General features: G+C 45.4%; 2 protein-coding genes across 5 annotated transcripts in view; one reads left to right on the top strand and one right to left on the bottom strand.

Moving 5' to 3' along the window:
• Nucleotides 1-15,430, bottom strand: part of B3GNT5 (UDP-GlcNAc:betaGal beta-1,3-N-acetylglucosaminyltransferase 5) — a 28,326-nt gene extending 12,896 nt beyond the window's left edge. For 2 of the 4 annotated variants that reach the window (XM_019668255.1, XM_019668245.1), the window contains exons 1-3: nt 13,960-15,430; nt 11,806-12,345; nt 11,001-11,350 (exon numbers count right to left, since the gene is read on the bottom strand). The gene's annotated coding sequence lies outside the window, so the exon portion shown is untranslated. The remainder of the gene's footprint in view (nt 1-11,000; nt 11,351-11,805; nt 12,346-13,959) is intronic. The other 2 variants (XM_019668265.1, XM_019668234.1) reach the window with 1 other exon arrangement.
• The window catches only part of MCF2L2 (MCF.2 cell line derived transforming sequence-like 2), a 170,510-nt gene that overhangs the window by 89,660 nt on the left and 62,448 nt on the right, over nt 1-18,402 (top strand). The window lies entirely within an intron of this gene.

The following is an 18,402-nucleotide window of genomic DNA, read 5'->3' as shown; positions in this document are numbered from 1 at the left end:
TTAAATTCCAGCTCAGCATGGATGTCGGCAGAGGAGATACTTGGGTTACATCACCATTTCTCACTGTTAGCCACTTGAGACCGACCATGTGAGCTCAGTAACGAGATCCCCACTGACATAAACTGTGTTTACCTTTCTTCCTAAGTTACACATGGGAATAGATTTCTGTTCACTGGTATGGAAAAATAAAGGCAGAAATGGCAAATGAACAAATAGGGAAAGACAAGCCCTGAGTCTTTGCTAAGGAAACTAGTAGCATTAGGATTATAGAGTGCTATTATGTTTTAAAGGAGGTTTGCTAAAAATCATTAAAAATTCCCAGAAACTAGTTTGGCTATGCAGAATTTGAAACAAATAAAAAAGCTGAAATATAGAGCAGGTCTCAGAGAGGTAACACATTGCTTTACAAAGCTTGGCCCTCTGTAGTCATTCCTGAGGCACAGTCGTTTGGGCTAAGAAGACTTCTTGCTCTTTTAAATAACATTCTTGTTAGTTTTGTTCTTGCGTACTTAAGAAACAAACTTCTGAGGAGATCTAAGATGGCAGAGTACATAAACACTGTGATTGCTCCCTTCCGGGAACACATTAAAATTACAACTAAATTATAGAACAACCAACCTGAAGAACCATCTGAAGTCTGGCTGAACAGAGGTTTTATAACTAAGGATATAAAGAAGAAGCCACGACAGGACTAGTCGGAGAGGCAGAAATGCAGAATGGGTCCCAAACCTCCCTTTGGCAGTTGAGAACTGGGAGGGGTATCTCGGCCACAAACATTCCCCCCAGAGGAGACAATAGACCCCAGCTTCACGCCAGCCTCCCCAGCCCAGAGTACTGGTTTCAGGAAAAGGAGCTCCCATAACATGTAGCTGTGAAAAACAGTGGGGATTCCGACTATTCAGGTAGGACAGAAGGTGGCAGGAAACCCAGGTGTCCTCTTAAATGACCCACACACAGACTCGCTCAGAGGCACTCACCTTAGGTTCCAGCAAAAGGACAGTGGCTTGGGGGACAGTGGAGGCATGCAGGAGGCAGACTGAGGTGTGTGGCTTCAAAGAGAGAACTAGAGAACAGTCACATTTTCTCTGTTAAGGGTCATTCTCCCGTATAGCTGGCAGGCGGGCGCCATCTTTCCTGTGTTGAGCCCTCCCCCTCATGGACAAATCTAAATCTGATTGGTCTGGTGAGTTCTGGGTCTCCACTCTGCTGACTCACTGGACCCTGCCTTACCCAACTCCCTCAATGCCAGAGGCACCTTCTCCAAGAGCAGCCAGCCCCAACCACATTGCACTCTTTCTTGAAAAATTATCAGAGTCTGCAGGAACCAGGCAGGCAGCAGCTGGCCTCAGTGTGCTCTGAGACTTTTGCTGAGTAGCTCCAGGCTCAGCACTGGCACCAAATCAGAGTCTACATTAACCTGATGACCACAGCTCTTCCCACTCTAGTGGCTCCCTGAGACCCTACCTAACCCAACTCATGTACCACTAGAGGCTTTATCAGTGGCTGAACCTTAAGGGAGCCAGCAGGTGGCAGTAACCCTCTGTGTGTCCAGAATTTCTGTAGAGCTACCCCAGGCCTGGTACTGGTGGCAGCCATCCTCAGTTCACAGTGTGGCCTTTTCCAGACACCTCCAGGGTTAGCACAGGCAGTGAACAACCATGGATCACTTTGTAGCTCCTACCAGGTAGCCCCCAACTACCTGGCAGTGGGTGATCTGGGCCTGCACAAGAGCCCCTCCCAAGAAGCCCAAATCCAACATACCTGGAGGTTGGCTTCAGACCACAGCAGAGCACCACCCAATTAGCCCCACAAGCAGCATACTCAAAGGGTGGTCTCAACAGTCACTAGAGCCCACTCAGGTGAGTACCACTCAGTGGGGTAAGTCTCCCCCCGCACCCTGCACAGCAGCCTATAAGCTGTGGACGTGGCCAAACACCACAGCCAATCAGACTGAGGATCAATCCTACCCACTGACTGCCAAGAGTAATCAAGGCTCAACTATAACAGGAGGGCATGCACAACCCACACACAAGACACTCCAGGAGCACCTGGAGCAGGTGACCAGCGAGACTGTGCCAGGTCCCCACAGGGCAACTACTACATAAAGCCACCCAGCCAAGACTGTGAGACATAGTAGATCTACCTAATACACAGAAAGAAACAGAGAGGCAGCAAAAATGAGGAAACAAATAAATACATCCCAAATGAAAGAACAGGAGAAAACTCCAGAAACAGAACTAAAAAAATGGAAGCAACAACCTACCAGATACAGAGTTTAAAACAATGGTTATAAGGACGCTCAAGGAACTTACTAAGAAATTTGACAAAGAAATAACAAGCATAAAAAAAGGACATGGAGGGCCGGCCGAGTGGCGCGTTGGTTAAGAGCTGGCTTGGGATGCCAGAGGGCCCCAGTTCAGATCCCACATATGAGGGCCAGTGACACTGCCCTNGAAAAGAAGGTGGCAGACCTCACCCCAAATACTCCTCAGATTGGGAATGTGCTCCTCACTCAACAATATTTCTTCCCAAGGGAGCTCTTTACACTCTTGTGGAAAAAATTAAGTTAGTGCACCTAGAGGCTACAAGTTTCCCTAAACGACCCGATTTTTTTTCTACTTCACCTCTTTGCTGAGTCTACTTTTATGCTCCTAAAATATGCAAAACCTGCTATAAATGTTGAACTGTCAAGCAAGATGGTGAGGTCTGCACTTCAAGTCCAAATTAAACAACCTCGGTGTCCAGTGTTTCAATCAATCCTACAAGCATGTGAGTATTTGCTGTGGAAATACTTGTGCTGGCATGGTGGGAGTCATGAAGTAGTGTTTTCTAGTCGCCAATGTGAAAGCCACCCTACAATCCAGCTGAGACAAGACACGTGGTGCCCACGTGAAAGCACAGTTCCCATGGACGCCAGTCGGCACGTCACAGTAAGGTACAGATGGTATGTCAGTGCTAGTTTGGGCAATGCCAGCTGCAGGCACACTGTCCCTAGGAGTAGACATCAGTGACAGAGGATCAGGGGGACCCGAGGATGAGTAGGATTTGGGTGGTTGCAGGAAGAGAAACCACTTGTTTCAGGCAAGCAAGGAAAGAATGGCAACGTGGCCAATATTAGAGAAACAGGCCTGAATTAGAAAGCAGTGAGGTTGGAGCTTACAGAGAACCTTGAAAATAAGGCTGAGGAGCCGGGGAGTGCCAAGGGCAGCAGGAAGTCACAGAAGTTTGTGTTTTTGTTTTTAATGATAACTCCCTTGTCAGTACGTATTGAGCTTTCTGCAAAAGGGATTAATCTGGCAGTGGCATGCGGGGTGGATGCAAGGTGTCTGCAGATGAGGACACGGGTTCTGTCAGGGCCTCATGTTGAAGCAGGATAAGGTGAGGAGGGCCCAGCCTGGGTGGTGGAAGTGGGGAGGAGAGGAAGAGATAAAGACCGTTTCAAGGAAAACAAAAACTGGTTTCCTGAGTTACGGTGAGGGGAGAGCATGTTTGGTTTTAGATCTGCATTGAGTGTGAGGTGTTGGAGACACAACAGGTAAAGTCCAGCAGGTAATGAGACTGGAGGGAGACAGGACCGAAGACAGAGGGCACTGAGCGTGAAGAAGATGGCTGCTATGAATTTGAGCTTTCCGGGGAGAGGTGAGCAGAGAGGCCTGGAGGAAACTAGACTCCAGGAAGGAGAATAGGGAGAAGTCAGAGAGAAAAGGAACTATTTTAAAAGGCGAGTTCATCAGGAAATGAAGATGGGGTAACACCTGGGTAGAGAGAGAGTCGGGAGGCAGGACAGGCAAGGCCGTGTCACTGAGCTCTGGGTGGGAAGACAGATGTAGGACCCGTAGTGACAGCTGTGCTGGGAGCACAGGAGGCTCTGAGCATGGACCAGCCCCATTTGGGAGCTGGGTGGAGGCTGGGGAAGGCATCTTCCAGGGGGAGAAGCAATAGTGAATCTGAGACCTGGGGCTGAGTGCTGTTAACTAAAGCCAGTGGGTTTGAAATTAAAAATGCACACATTTTTCTGTCCATCCATTTTTTTCTTGTCCCCTGTTTCTAGCCATTTTTGTAATACATTAACAACATCTAATCTTAGGGAAACTATACTTCTACATCTTATTTAGTAGACACACAACACTCAGGAGTTTAATGAACCCTTATTTTATGATGTATATATCATTGTGTTCATATTACCTCCTCCTCTCCCCCCACACAGGACAACTTATCAGCAAGAAAGTCCTTTATTTGGCTTCACTTAGAAGTGCATTTCCTCTGAAATTCTGAATTCTACACACACTCTGAGACTCACCCTTCAACCACAACCTCTAAACATTCATCTAGAATCCTCTGCCCACCTGCCTGCCCCGAAGCCCCCCACCCCACTCAGCAAGCTCCACTCAGTAAGACTTTCCTTCTTACCCACCTCCCTGTCTCAGGTGAGAAATCACCTGGCACCTTTGCCCTCCTCTCCCTGGTTCCTGTCTTTCCATCCCAGCAACCCCAGTCCTCGGGTCACCCTGCCTTCTCTGCTCCTGTACCTGAGGGGCTGCTGGAGAAGCGTAACCGTAATGCGCCAGGCTGGCAGCATCACTGCAGACGGCCATATCTCGCCTTGGCAGGCGCTCTGTGCTATGTGACCGTCCTTCACTTGTTTGGGGCCTTCTTTCTCTCCTACTCTCCTCACCAGCCATGCTGTCTTCCCCGCCTCTCCCAAGGCCTATCTTCCTCACTCTTAGCTGACTTTCACCTCCTGCCTCATAGAGAAAGGAGCAGACACCACACACATTGTCGGTTTCTCATCCCCATGTGTGTCTCGTCTTCGCGATGTCCCAGGCTCACCGGCCCTCTCCATGCCCTTCTAGAAAGCACTCTGACAGTCAGGGGCAAGACTGGGGAGAGGCAAGGGAGGCGCTTATTGGAGGCACAAAAGTTTAAAGTGAGAAAAGTATGATTATAACCTAAAGATGCTCCTTCAGTGAGTCAGTTTAAAAAAAAATGCCTCAATACTTTATGCCTTTTACATTTAAACTTTTATGACTTAAAGTCTCAGGTGAGACCATTTTTGTTTCATGTCCAGGCATAACACACAAAGAAAGATAACATTTCCTGTCCCATTTTTATCTTGCATTTTGTTCTACATTCCAAGAATTTTTACCTGGCTTGTCTGATCACCTATTCCCTGTTGAACATAGCTAGGACCAATTGTCAGAAGCCAAGTTGCCATGTTAAAAGAAATCAGAAGTAAAAAGTGCTGAATTTACTGGAGAGGCTAAATTTGATATTCATAGATTTTTCTTAGTAAATTAATTGTAAGAATTGGTGCTGAGACACACAGCTGGTTAATGTTTAGGACTACCTGTAGTTGCCTTTTTATTTGCTCAGGAAGGAAGGAAGCAAAATGAAATTTGAATTCACCGCTCACATTTTAAACATGAAAAATAAACATTCTCTCAATTTTATTTTATTCTTTAATCAAATGGAATGTTTTCAATATAAGGCCAGTGAAAAAGGAAAACTTCTACCCAACAGCTATGTGTAGGCATTTTTATGGCTGTGACTAGCTATGAAATTTTGCTCAAGCCACGGGCAAAAATTAGAAGCTATTTGGAGTTGTTATCCCTCCACAAAGAATACGTTTAAAGAGTTAGTTTTTCATTCAGTGTTAGTCCAAAGACTTTAAATTCCAACATTGCAAGCATGGATGTGGGACAGAGGAAAAGACCAGGAGTTGTGTCCTTTGGGTGCACAAAGTCTTTCCTCCACAAAGAAGATTGGGGGATTTAAGGGAGGAGATCCAAAGTGGCAGAATGGGGTTGTTTTTTTAAAAAAGAAAGAAAGAAAGAAAAAAAGAGGTGAGAAAGAGGGAAAGAAAGGAGAGAAAAAAGTTTAGGACTCAGAGGGGATGTTTTAAGCAAATAGTTTATGAATCAGCATTGGATGAAATTCAGTTATATAACCTACGGTGTGAATCCAGTAACAAGCTCCTCACCCATATAAACTAAGTTATATGCTTCTTTGTAAGTTGAACAAAGGTGTAGATTTGTTTGCTGGTTGTGGGAGAAATAAAGACGGAAATACCAAATGAACAAACAAATAAAGACAGGCCCTAAGTAAAGACAGGTGCTAAGGAAACTGGTGGCACAGGACTACAGAGTACATATTATTCTATTTCAGAGGAGCTACGTTAAGTTATTAAAAATTTGTAGCAGTGAGTGATTATATAGAATTTAAAACAAACAAAAAAACCTGAAATATAAAGTAGGCTTCATAAAGGTCAAACATTTGTTGTTCTAGGCTTGAGGCACAGTTGTTTGGGCTGACAGGGATGCTATCTTTTTTAAATACAATTCTTGTCAGTTTTATTCTTGCCTACTTAAACTTCTCCTTTTGCCCACTCTAGCAACAGTTACTAACATGGGTGTGTTTACTGTATAGCACGCACGTTCTGAACGTTTTACATGTATAGTAACTCTTCACGCCTCACAACGACCTATGAGGGAAAAATGATCTCCCCATGTTGCAGAACAAGAAACTGAGGCACTGAGCCATGGGGTTCACCACGTAACCTCTATAAATTCCAGGCGCCGTGGCAGCTCAGAAGCAGCTGATCAGTTCCAGGTCCCATCCCTGAGCTCCTCACCTACCCTTCCTTCCTGGCACTGGCACAGCTGGTCTTCCTGGAGCTCCCATCAGGATGGGAGGGCAGGGGAGCAGGTGGGGCAGAGCCAAGAGAAATTACCCAGGAAGGCAAAGAACTTGCTTCATTGTTCGAAGTTTGGAGTCACTCACTTATGTTTAGTTCCCACCTGCATTTTGTCAGAGCTTGTTCTCATTTTTTTGTTGTTGTTTGTGTTTTTGTTTTTTTTAGCTGAGCCATCCTGACACCTGTTGGCAGCTCAGCTCAGGCCAGGAATTGAACCACTGTTGCTCGGAGCTCGCACTCTTGAGCGAGCTCTTAACCAACTGAGCAACTCGGCCAGCCCTTCATTTTCTTAACCTTCCATCTCAGTTTTCCCTCCTTCCTTTTCTTGATCCTGGTAGCACTTAGACAATGGGGGAAAGTGACTTCATGAGTCTGTGTCCTTTGGTGCATAAAGTCTTTCCTCTACAAAGAAGACTGGGGGATTTAAGGGAGGAGATCCAAAGTGGCAAGAGGGTTTTATTTGTTTTGTTTTGTTTTTAAAGAGGTGAGAAGGAGGGAAGGGAAGGAAAGAAAAAAGTATAGGACTCAGAGCAAATGTTTTAAGCAAATATTTGATAAATAAGTATTAGATAAAATGAAAGGAAAAGTCATACAGAACTGAGGTCAAATTATGATATGAAAAATCGTGATTTAGAAATAAGTTGACTATATAACCCAATATACACCTGTTATATAAGCTATACATATAAGCCTATTGTCCTACTGCAGTTCATATATCCTGTTCTGGACATGAGATTTGGAAACATTTGATTGAGGGTTTATAGAGTACAAAAAGTAAATGATGGTATAAAACATGAGAGGTATATATAACACATTTCTGTCTTGATTGATCAATATTTATTATAATAAGCTAACTATCATTTATTACACACCTACCCTGTTCCAGGCATTATGCTGGAAAGCCCAGCAAATAGGTGTTGCCCACATTGAATTAATTCAACAAATATTAATTTCCCACATACTGTGTAGTAGGCCACAGGTGGGATGCTGGGAAGGCATCAGAGATGTTTCCAGTATAGATCCCTTACTAGAGTAAGTAAACATTCCAGTGCAACCTGGAATCGACCTAATGGAGGCGAGTGAGTGGAAAAACCAAGAGTTTTAGAATATGAACAAAAGTAGATTTGTATTCTGGTGCTTCCATTTTCTGGTCACATGAACTCGACTTGTCTCTAAACCATATATCACACAGTGTTTTCTGAGGATTGTTTGGGATAATTTATTGACAAAGTGTGGTCCAGATCAGGTGTTCAATATACCCTAATTTCCTTTCTCTAGAAATTGTTCATGCATCTTCACCATGATGGTTTAGATAGCAGATGGCTGATATTCTTTCAGGATTCTTTTCCTTTCAAAATGATGATAGGCTCTTCATATTCTTCTTCTCAAAACAATACTGATTAGATAGGAGCTTTTAAAATAGTGATCTGATTGCTAAGGGTCACTTAGCACGTCCCAGATAGGTTGAGACTGAGAACAGAAGTATCACTACTAATTGACTGAATATGGTCTACCATTGTCCTTGACAGGAAAGGCAATATGGTTCCCACAAGCACTTAAAAACACATTTCAATAATGATGACCAAGTCAAAGATTTTAAGGCCCTCTAAATTATGGAGAAGGAAACTTAAGTTGAGTCAACCTTTTAACTTAGTCTAGAGAACTGTCAGAAAATTGTAGAAAGAGTTGGAGGAAAGGAATAAGAGATAAACTATGAAACCTTAGGTGGATCTTAAGCTGTGTAATAATACTGGGTTGTTGGAAAAGTCATGACGCATTTTTGTAACAAAAAACATAGAAAAAATATGTCGTGACTTTTCTGACAACCAAATAGTATTTTGAACTTGAAGTTTTGGGGGCTTATTACCTGCAGAATTGGAGAACATTGCTTTCTGTAGGAAACTGACTGTGGAAGATAAATCTTACAAATAAGTTACAGATCAAAGTCAACTTCTAAATAGCTAGCATTAAAATGTAAAAAAAAAGCACTTGTTTATTCAAAGTTGACATCTCACTTGATCAACTTTCTTATCTTTAAACATGAAGATTCTTTTATATATATATATATATATAGATCTTTTATACATACATACATATATATATATATATATTTAGAAAAATATTCCCGATTTACACTGTTCTAGCTAAATCTTTGCTAGCAGAAATTCTGTCAAGTGGCAGAGCTCTTGTAATAATTTGCTGTTCCTCAATTTCTGGAACATAGATACAATATATGCATCTCTTCACAAGATTATTCTAACAATAGACTAAAACAATGGCTATGGAGATATACTCCCCCACCCCAAAATGTATAATGTGACATCAGATGCAAAGTTTAGATCTATTCAATTGAGCTTACAGAAAATTCCAAAAAGGTAGGATACATTTTGTTATGTTAGAAGAGACTATTTCCTTCTGAATTTCTCATAGTTTCTTTCTACTACTATCACATCCTGTTGCTAGGTAGAGTCTAGTGCAGTTGGTTGTCAGAAAGAGCTATACTTTTACAATTTGAAAGTCACCAAGTGCAATGACTCTAGCCAAAATGACCCATTTAAAAAAGATGACCCATTTCAAAACCCATGAGTTATTATTCGAGCTGTTCTATATTTGAGAATTGGAAACTTATTTCCTTTTCCTACAATCTCATCATTTGAATCAGCCTTTTATAAAAGGGAAATTTGATCTCCGGTTTAGTGAAATATAATGTGACATATTTACTTGCCAGAGCTACACATTATTTTGAAAATTCTTCTCCACCTTCTGAGGGTTTGTGGGGGTGGCAAAGCATTCATGCACAATATCATTTATGCCTCCTAATCATTCTCACGCCTCACTTCCTCAGGAACCACTTCTCTGAGCTTCAGCTTGAACTTGCCCTGTGATAACACTCATCCCTATCTTAAGGTGTCAGGGTGAGCCCAAGGCACAGATAGGTTAGACTGAGTTGGCCTCTTCCTCAGAGGGTGCTCAATAAATTACTCATGAAGCGTGCCTGTGGAGAAGGGGGAGAGAAGGATGGAGCAGGAAAGAGAAGGGTCCTTTTAAGTATAAAATGGAAATATTTCAGTTACTGAGTTTATCTTGCTTTAAAATAAAACAGTTGACCCCATAAAAGCTGCCACCACCAACTCCCCTCCGCCAATAAGATATAAAATGTGGCTTTATATACATACGTTTCTCTTGAGAGAGTTAAAACCGCGGCTGCTAATCGCCAATCCCCCTTTCAGCAAGTTCAGGATGGGATCTTTTTAGCGCCACTACTTAATACACCTTCAATCCTCCTTTCTGGGTCAGTTTCAGCTTCTCACACATCCTTCTCCCTTCCCCCATAGGGACCAGGCAAAGTTTCCCAAAATAAAGGCACAGAGGAACAAATCCAATTCTAAAGGATGTACATTCATCAGAGAATTACCCTAAATATGAGCGACAAGCCACCACCAGCCACTGCGCGGGTTCAACATAGATGCCCCTTTAACGTGACCCGTCATCTATGGAAATCAACACTGGGAAAGATATAGGGTGTGTAACAGTCAGAATCGGATGAAGAGTTGCTCCTGTCACCTATATGGTATTTAAGTAAGCAACTGACTAGGTTACTTCAGGATGAAAAATAAATTTTGGCCGAGTCGAACAAAGTAGCAGAGACCTTCCCGCTAGGAGGAGGTCTCCTTTCCCAGTCTGCCCTCCCAGCCCCACTCCCTCGTCTCCATTTCCCCAGCCAGTCACTCGCCGAGAGCTTCCACAGTCTGGTGATTACTCATTACCAAAGCCTGGCGCAGGCTTGCTAACCGAATTCACCCCTGCAGCCTAGGGGTGGCGGGCAGCAAGGTTGGGAGACCCCGGCCGGAAACCGAGGCCCGCGGGGCGCGGCGTTCCCCCCGAGTCTCCCGCGCTCCGGCGGGCTGCGGCATCGCGGCGCGGCGGCCGCCTCGCTGGAGCTCCCTAGGAAGGGGGAACCCACCCGGCCTTGGGAACCTTAACCCCAACCGGAGCTCCGGGCCCTCCCGCCTACCTGCCGCACCTGGGCGGCGGCTGGGCCCGGGGTCTCGGTGGTCGGACGCCCGCCCTCAGGCAGGAGCGAACAAAGGCGCTCCGGGAGGAAGCGCGCCCTCTCGCCCCGCCGCGCTTTCGGCAGCCGGCAGCCCTCGCCCGCGGCGGGTAGTCCTGCCGCCTCTTCCCGACGCCGGTGCCGGGACAGACGGCAGGGGCCCGGGGAGCTACTCGGGCCGCGCGCGCCCGGGCCCCAGCGCGCCCGTGCAACCCGAAGTCCCGGGGTTCCCAGTGCGGACGAGCGTGCGCTCACCTCCTCGAGGCTCTCTCCCCCTCTCGGCCCTACAGCGAGCTCGCCGGGGCTGAAGGAAGCTGAAGCAGCTCCGACCTCTCCGTGGTCCCAGAGCCGCTCCGGCTAGGAGGCGGCGCAGGGCTGCGGGCCCGGCGGGGGCGGGGCGGAGGCTGGGCGGCCCCGAGCCCTCGCCGCGGACCCCGAGCCGGTCCCCGGCCCCCGGCACAAAGAACAGCCCATGCCCGGGGTTGCGGCATCCCCTCGGGCGTGCCAGAGCTTCCGTCCTTTAGTGATCCGGAAGGAAAGACAGCGTTTTCACTCCCGGCGGACCTCGGCCGCAGTCAGGATGCAGTTGGCGATAGAGCAATTTCCTTCAGTCGTATGAACAATATCACATGTTAATTACACATGAAACATGAAAGAAAATTGGTCTGAATACCCTCTCCATGAAGAGGTGGCATCTGTTACACTAACAATCCATTCGTTAAGAACAAGCAACAGTTACTTATCTATGGAAGGTAAGTTTTGACCGAGTTTGCAGTTCCCTCATCGTTGTTATTTTCCATTTTAGAGCAAGAGTTCGAAAAGCAGGCTAGTCTTGTTAAAAAGAGCTCTGGTCATAACACGTATGCCATGAGCTTCTGGAGGTCTCGATGACAAAGGAAGGAAACTCTGTAACTTACAGCAAACTAAACCTTCACCACAGCCGTTAGTTTTAAAAATGCAAGGGTTGGGGGAGGGGAATCACCCGCCTCCCTCCTTTCCCCCCAACGATTTTACCTTCAAGCCCAATTTAATTTCAGAGAGAACCTAAAGCAAAACTCACAAAAGTCCAAATCCAGCTCCTTAAACTTCCATGTCGGAGGTCTGCTCTCTTCCCGGAATCGGAGCGAAAGTCCTTAGTCTCCAGAACAAAACTTGCCCGTTTTAAATCTTGGGTGTCGACAGGGCAGCCAGCACTCGGTGGGCTCGCTTCCCCGGCGGGGAGCGGGCTGGAGCGGGCAGATCCGGGAGGATCCAATCAGGGGCTCCCGGCGCGGGCGGGGGCGCCGCAGCCCCGAGCCTCTCCGGCGGTGCAGCCAGCGCGCGTTTTCTGCTCCTCTTGGCTTCACTGCCAAAGCCCAGCCTGGCCTGCCCCTCCGCCACCTCCCCGGCGAGTAGGTGAAGGTGATGTGTCTCGCCGGACTCTGTTCTTGTGAGTGCATGACAACTCCAGGAAGTCCTCGGCGCCTCTGTGGTTGAGGTCATTTACTCAAGATGATCAACTGTGAGCCAGAATCCTCATGAATGCTCTCTTTGAGCTGTTTTCCCAATTCAAAATATACTTGATGCACATCACGAGACAAAATCGGGAGAATGTAAATTTCTGCTGAAGGAAAGAGGTGTTAAATAAATCCTTTATCGGCTTGGTTTCTTATTCCCCAAATGTTGTTCTAGACTTCTTATACAACAGACATTTTCGTTTAACAGAGTAATATGTTGAACGATTTTGTAATTGTACATAATTTCAGAATATGACAGAAAACAAAAGATGAATGCATACACGACTGTAAAATAAAAGCTTTGGGTTTCTTATTGTAAAAGGAATAAGACAGGTTAAAAATAGATTACTGAATCAGAGTTTGAAAATGAACACAACCTTGTACTTGTTATTTTAAACTAGATTTTTAGGAAGTTTTGTAACTGCTTTCTTTAAGCCCTTTAAGATATTTTAAACCATGTAACTCTTTTCAGATATTACCTGTAGAAAGTATGACTCAACACTGCTATTATCAACTCAGAGACTATAGCCCCATATGCAGGTCAGACTCTAGAAAGACATATTTATATAATGTCATATAATGTCATTACTGACAGGGACCCATAAATAAGCTGACTCATTGTTAGTTCAGTGCAAATCCCCTCCCTTCTTTACCTATTTGAAACAAAATCCTGATGGTAATCCTACATATATTCCCCCAAGCTATCATATGTGTATGTTGTATTTCTGTATAAATGTTCAATTATGATTATATTCCTTTCAGGTCATTTGGAACTAGGCCCACATAGGTCCATGTGTCAGTACATGTGTATTCCACAAGCACAAACACATAGGACTGTATCCACAAGAGCTACAAACTGACCTGAACACTGATAAACACATATGAAAATCACGTATGCACATCATCCTATATGGAGATAGACACCCCAGACAGATGATGATTTCAAAAGTAAGTCGGGAGATTGGTGAGATGTGTGGCTTTTGTTGAGAGAAATGAGAGAGTGTGGATGAGAGATGGGGATAAACAGAGTGGCCTAGAATGCCTGCCCTAGTGCCCGCGCATGCACACGCCACACGCGGAATGGGGCAGCGGTTTGGGAGGCCCCTTGCCCATCTGGGAGGATTTCCTACAGTAGGCTTTCTCCCCATTGCAACCCAGCGAGAGAGGAAGAGAATGATAGACTTGATGGTATAGAACAAAGTACTCTGTTTCTTTTAATGAGAGGGAGTACATGAAAAATTTGAAATTCATTGGAAATAAAATTAGATGACAGTGGTGATTTGACCATCGCCAAGAAGGCGGGCAGTGTCGCCTTGCCCTCAGTGTCCATGGTAGCTGCTTGGGAACAAAGACCACTACGATTCGTATTATAAATGGCTTGCAATCTCACCATCAGGAAGATGCTTCACAGAGCACTAGAGAACTACAGAAAGGACTAGAAAAAGAAAACTGTAACAAGATGGTAAACATGAAAAATGAGAGGAATTGCAATTTGCTTGTTCGAAAGGGTAAGATAAGGCAGAAGAAGAGCAAGGGTGAAGCAGATGTATGAGACAGGACCAGAGAGCAGGGCGAGGGGCGTGCATCATTAGTGGTGGGGAGAGAAGACTTGAGAACTGAGTACAAGAGAACCTAGCAGATGCTGAGAGCAAAAGACACCTGAGGTAGAGACAAGTGTTACTGAAATTATGAGAGGAGAACCAGGTTTGATAACTGACCGGCTTACTATCTAACAACTGAAGCATGCTGCCACGGTGCCAGGCTTCCCTTGTCCAGTTAACTTGCTGTTTCTGAATTCGGGCCGGTAGATTTCCTCATAGAGCCTGCACAGGCCCTTTCCTATGAATTCAGACCCAGCACAGCCTGCGTGTTCCAAAACTGGTGAGCGTGCGTGTAAGGCTGGCTGGGCTGTGAGAGGGATGAGGTGGAATGCTGACCTCGCTGCCTGCTGACCACTGAATCTGGGCGAGTCACCCAACTTCTCTACCCCGTGGTACGGTCAGCCTGGAAGGGTGCAGTGAGGACTAAACGCAATCACAATGACGCATCTGAAGCGCTGAGCACGGCGTCAGGCCATCCTCGTGTGGACGGCCATTACCCTCATGCCCACCATGGGCTACAGAAAGCTCCTCCTCTCAGCGGTGAGCTGGCAGAGGCGGTCTCCATGCTGCATCCCATCTTCCTCGCTATAGGAGGACCTGCTGTGCTTCACATCCCTGTTAATACAGCATCGCCTGTTAAAATCACGCGACGTCTCCTTGATGCCCCTCCTCCTGTACTGCCCGCCAGCCCCTCCTGTCCACACACATCCTCTGGGTGTTCTTTTCTCCCCACACTTGCTCCTCAGTGATCTCACCCACTGCCTTTCGTCCCTGATTTATACTGCTAGTCTAGATTCTGAGCTCCACTCTTGAATGTCTTCACTTAAATGTGTCACTTTAGTCTTAAGCTTAACGTGTGTAAAATGGAATATCCAAACACATGCTTGTGAAACGGTGACTGGGTGGGACTTGAATGTCGCAAGGGCCAGAATCCTCTTCCTCTCACCAGGGGACCCAGCCCAGAGCATCACATGTCAGTGACAGTTGGTGGCATTTTGTCACTGTATAAATTGTCTGTGGATCTGTGTTCCCTACTCTATTGGGAGTCCTCAGACCTCTTGAGGGTGGAGCTCAGGTCCTGCTGGTCTCCAGTTCCCCTGAAGAACCCCCCACAAGCTCTGCACAGAGTGGATACATATTAACTGCTGCTTGAATTGCATTTTTGCTGAACGCCTCCCGCATTCATCAAATGTTCAAACTTTGGTTCCAAGAAGGCTCGTCGCAGTACAATGGCCCCAGTGTACTGCTCCCCTGATGCCAGCAGGCCCCAAAGCTGACACTGGAGGCACTCTCACCCCTCTCGTAACGTTCTTGCTGCTGCTCCTGTGGTTTGGCACCTTTGGCATCCTCCCTCAATTCCAGGACCTTGGCAGTTGGATGAAGCCATACTGGGCACACCCGGAACTGGAAGATGAAGGGACTGACAGCGACAGAGGCACTTGCCGCAGGCCATTCTCAGAGCCCATTTTCTTCCTTCCTCCCCTTCTGCACAGGGCTGGGGCCTCCCAAATGGACCATTTCCTTCCACAGCAACACATAAGGGCATCTCTATGAGCCCATCGAACCCTCAGCAGGGCCCCACAGGGACAGGGACAGGGACAGCCTTGGAGAGGCAGGCTCTGGTTCCTGGGACCCTCCTTGGTCCAGTAGAGCTGTGCTCTGGAGAGGGTGAGCCTCTCTCGAGGAAGCAGGTGAGGGCAGAGGACTGGGGGGAGGAGAGAGGCTGGCACAGTTTTCCCTCCATACTGCAAATGCTCAGACAGCCCCTGCGGCAGTGGCCCAGTACCACTCCCTGACACTGGGTCTCTCAGCATTTCCTCTCCCCTCCCCACCTGCAGATAAGACACACACACACACACACACACACACACACACACACACACACACACACACTGCACACTCCCAGGGCTACTCAGGGTTCCATGCAAGTTCCAAGGGGCCGCCTCTAACTCCACCCCCTTCTCTTCTACTCAGGAGGACATATCCAAACTGAGTGAATGAGTGACATTTGTGTAGGGACAATTTTGAATGCTGTCTGTTTAACGCTTAGATTTTAAAGACAATTGGTACCAGCCTTGCCACAGCTCTCTAAACTGAGCAAAATGATTTGGGTCCCGTGACCTGAAATGATTTGGGTGGTACCAAGGAAAACCAGAAAAGTAAGCGTATGGAGACGTTCAGAAAATCACTGTGGGGATCACAGGCCTAGCCCAGATGCAGTTATTTGTGTTAGGAATTGTGCTCTTAAGTTTGGTTGTGCTGATATGTTAAGGCCAACTATCATTTTCAATTTCCCTTTTCTTAATAGTTAATAATTACTAGGTGCTCATTGTTTACTTTAGTTGTTCAGCTTAACAATTACTAAGTTAGAAATGACTAGCTTTATAGTTAGCAGTTTCTAAGCTAGTTAACAATTACTAGGTGCTCATTGCCTGCTTAATGGAGCACATGTGGCTTGAATCCTACTCAAATCAATTCTATAAGGCAGTTATAATAAGTCTGTCTGAAATTTACACTGAATATTTTTTAAGTGGACTGTTGGTTGAGTATTAGAAGTATTTTCCAACATTGAGATATTTCTTATACTGAAACTTCTTAAAAGCCAATAGCTGAAGTCCTGGATACATGCAAGTGGCCTGAAATAGTATAATTTTTTAAATCCCAGTGGGTCACATGGTCTGAAGTATAATAATAACACTTTTTTGACCATGAAGATTTAGAACAAAAGAATGTTAGGAACAGTGGACAGTAACCCAGAGAGGTACACTTGTATCATATTGAATACTATCTCTTGGGAATAAAGGGATTAGAATAATAGAATATCTGCTGAGTCGATAAAGATTCAAAAGGGCCAAAAGAAGGCAGCAGGCTCTTCTAAACATTTTTGGCTCTTTGAATATTACATAGTCACATTTTTCACCCTTGAGAAGTTTTGCACTGGAATTGCTCATTTTCCTATGTAATCCAGGTGAAAACACATTGATCATTTCAGAATGCTTTTCTTTATTGAAGATTAGTTACTTTGATACTCCTGCTGGGAATTAGCAAGCCACAAGCCCTCCCTGTATGTTGAAGCAGTGATGGTTTTTTTCAGTATTTCCTGTCTGCAGCATCCAGAATCTCTCACTCAGGGCTTGGCTGTGTTTGGATGGTGGGTGTGCTCCACATCATGGCTGTGAAATGCAGGCCAGGTTCCTTCAGTCCCAGGCATAAGCAGATGAGGGCTTGAGGCAGCCTCCTGTCTCTAACGCGCAGGCCTGTGTCCTTGCTGTGTAAGCCTGTCACTCATGGAGCTATGCTGCAGACTCAGGAATTGGCTGCTCCTTCATCCCTGACTCCTCAGTTTCCCTAACAGTCTTAGAGCCAGGGGCCTGGACTTGACCTCCTAGCCAGCAACTTAACCTCAGTCAAGTCACTGAACCAGTCTGAATCCTAATTTCAGTGGTATTGCTGGTAAATGTTTAAAAACTGGCTCTCAAGGGATGGAGGGGCACGGGTGCTGACCTACAGTATTTACTGATTTCTCTGGTGTAACCCACTGTGGCCACTTTCACGCCAATGAGGTGAAGTCATTTAACGAAAGTGGAGCTGGGAAGAAATCTGTGCCATTGGCTTTCCTGACACAATCCTAGTGACTGCAGCACATCACTGCTTCCTCTTCAGGGAAATGGGAATGTTGATGAGTAGATATTCTTGCTCCCAGAATTGTCCCTTCTGACTTAACTTCGATCCCGCATTTTTTCAATAAGCCTTTGTGGAGACTCTATTTAGGTCAGAGGCACCGTGCCAGGAACAGAGGCTGAAAGAGCTCCCTGTCAGGGGATTTGGGGCTTGAATAAAATAATGCATGTGAACAATAAAAAAAAAATCTACCTTTTTAGTTCTTAAAATGCTATACAAATGCAAATTAACTTGAATAGGTTTAATACAATGAGTGTACAAAGGACTTCAGGTCCTCTGTTCAAAACAGCTGTATGCATGAAGAACTATTTTGTCATTATTTAGTATAATGAAATATTGAAAAACATGTATCTTAGAGAAACTGCATTCATAATTTATTTATATCCCACCCACTTCTAAAAAGCATTTCAAGTAGTTTATTATGTAAAAAAAAAAATTAGAAATATAAGACCAAATCCAAAGACCACAAAGGTAGAAACTGAGACACAAAAAGAGAGAGGAAGGAACAGACAACAGAGGAGCCACTAAGAAAAACTCTCAATTGTTAGCTTTTTTTTTTAATTAATTCTGTAAAAAAAGTCATTGGTTTCAACATGATCATTGTATGGGTCTATAGTGTTTTGTGTTGTTATCATTTACAGTTCTGAGAATTTATTATATAATTACAGAACACCTAATTGAAACAGAAGAAGAATATAAAACTACAACAAGAACATTTTTCCTCAGTCTGAGCCCTCAAGACCTATTCTGCGCTTAATGAAACAGGCTCCTGGAGAGAATCTGCCCTGCTGGCCAAATCAATTTCCTACACCTTCCCCTGAGCTCCTGCATCAAGTCCACGCTGTAGCTGGCATGACAGCATGTCCTCCATCCAGGCAG

The sequence above is a fragment of the Hipposideros armiger genome, unplaced genomic scaffold (genome assembly GCF_001890085.2).
Source record: "Hipposideros armiger isolate ML-2016 unplaced genomic scaffold, ASM189008v1 scaffold_14, whole genome shotgun sequence".
Classification (NCBI taxonomy): domain Eukaryota; kingdom Metazoa; phylum Chordata; class Mammalia; order Chiroptera; family Hipposideridae; genus Hipposideros; species Hipposideros armiger.
This window is presented reverse-complemented; position numbering and strand designations above follow the sequence as displayed.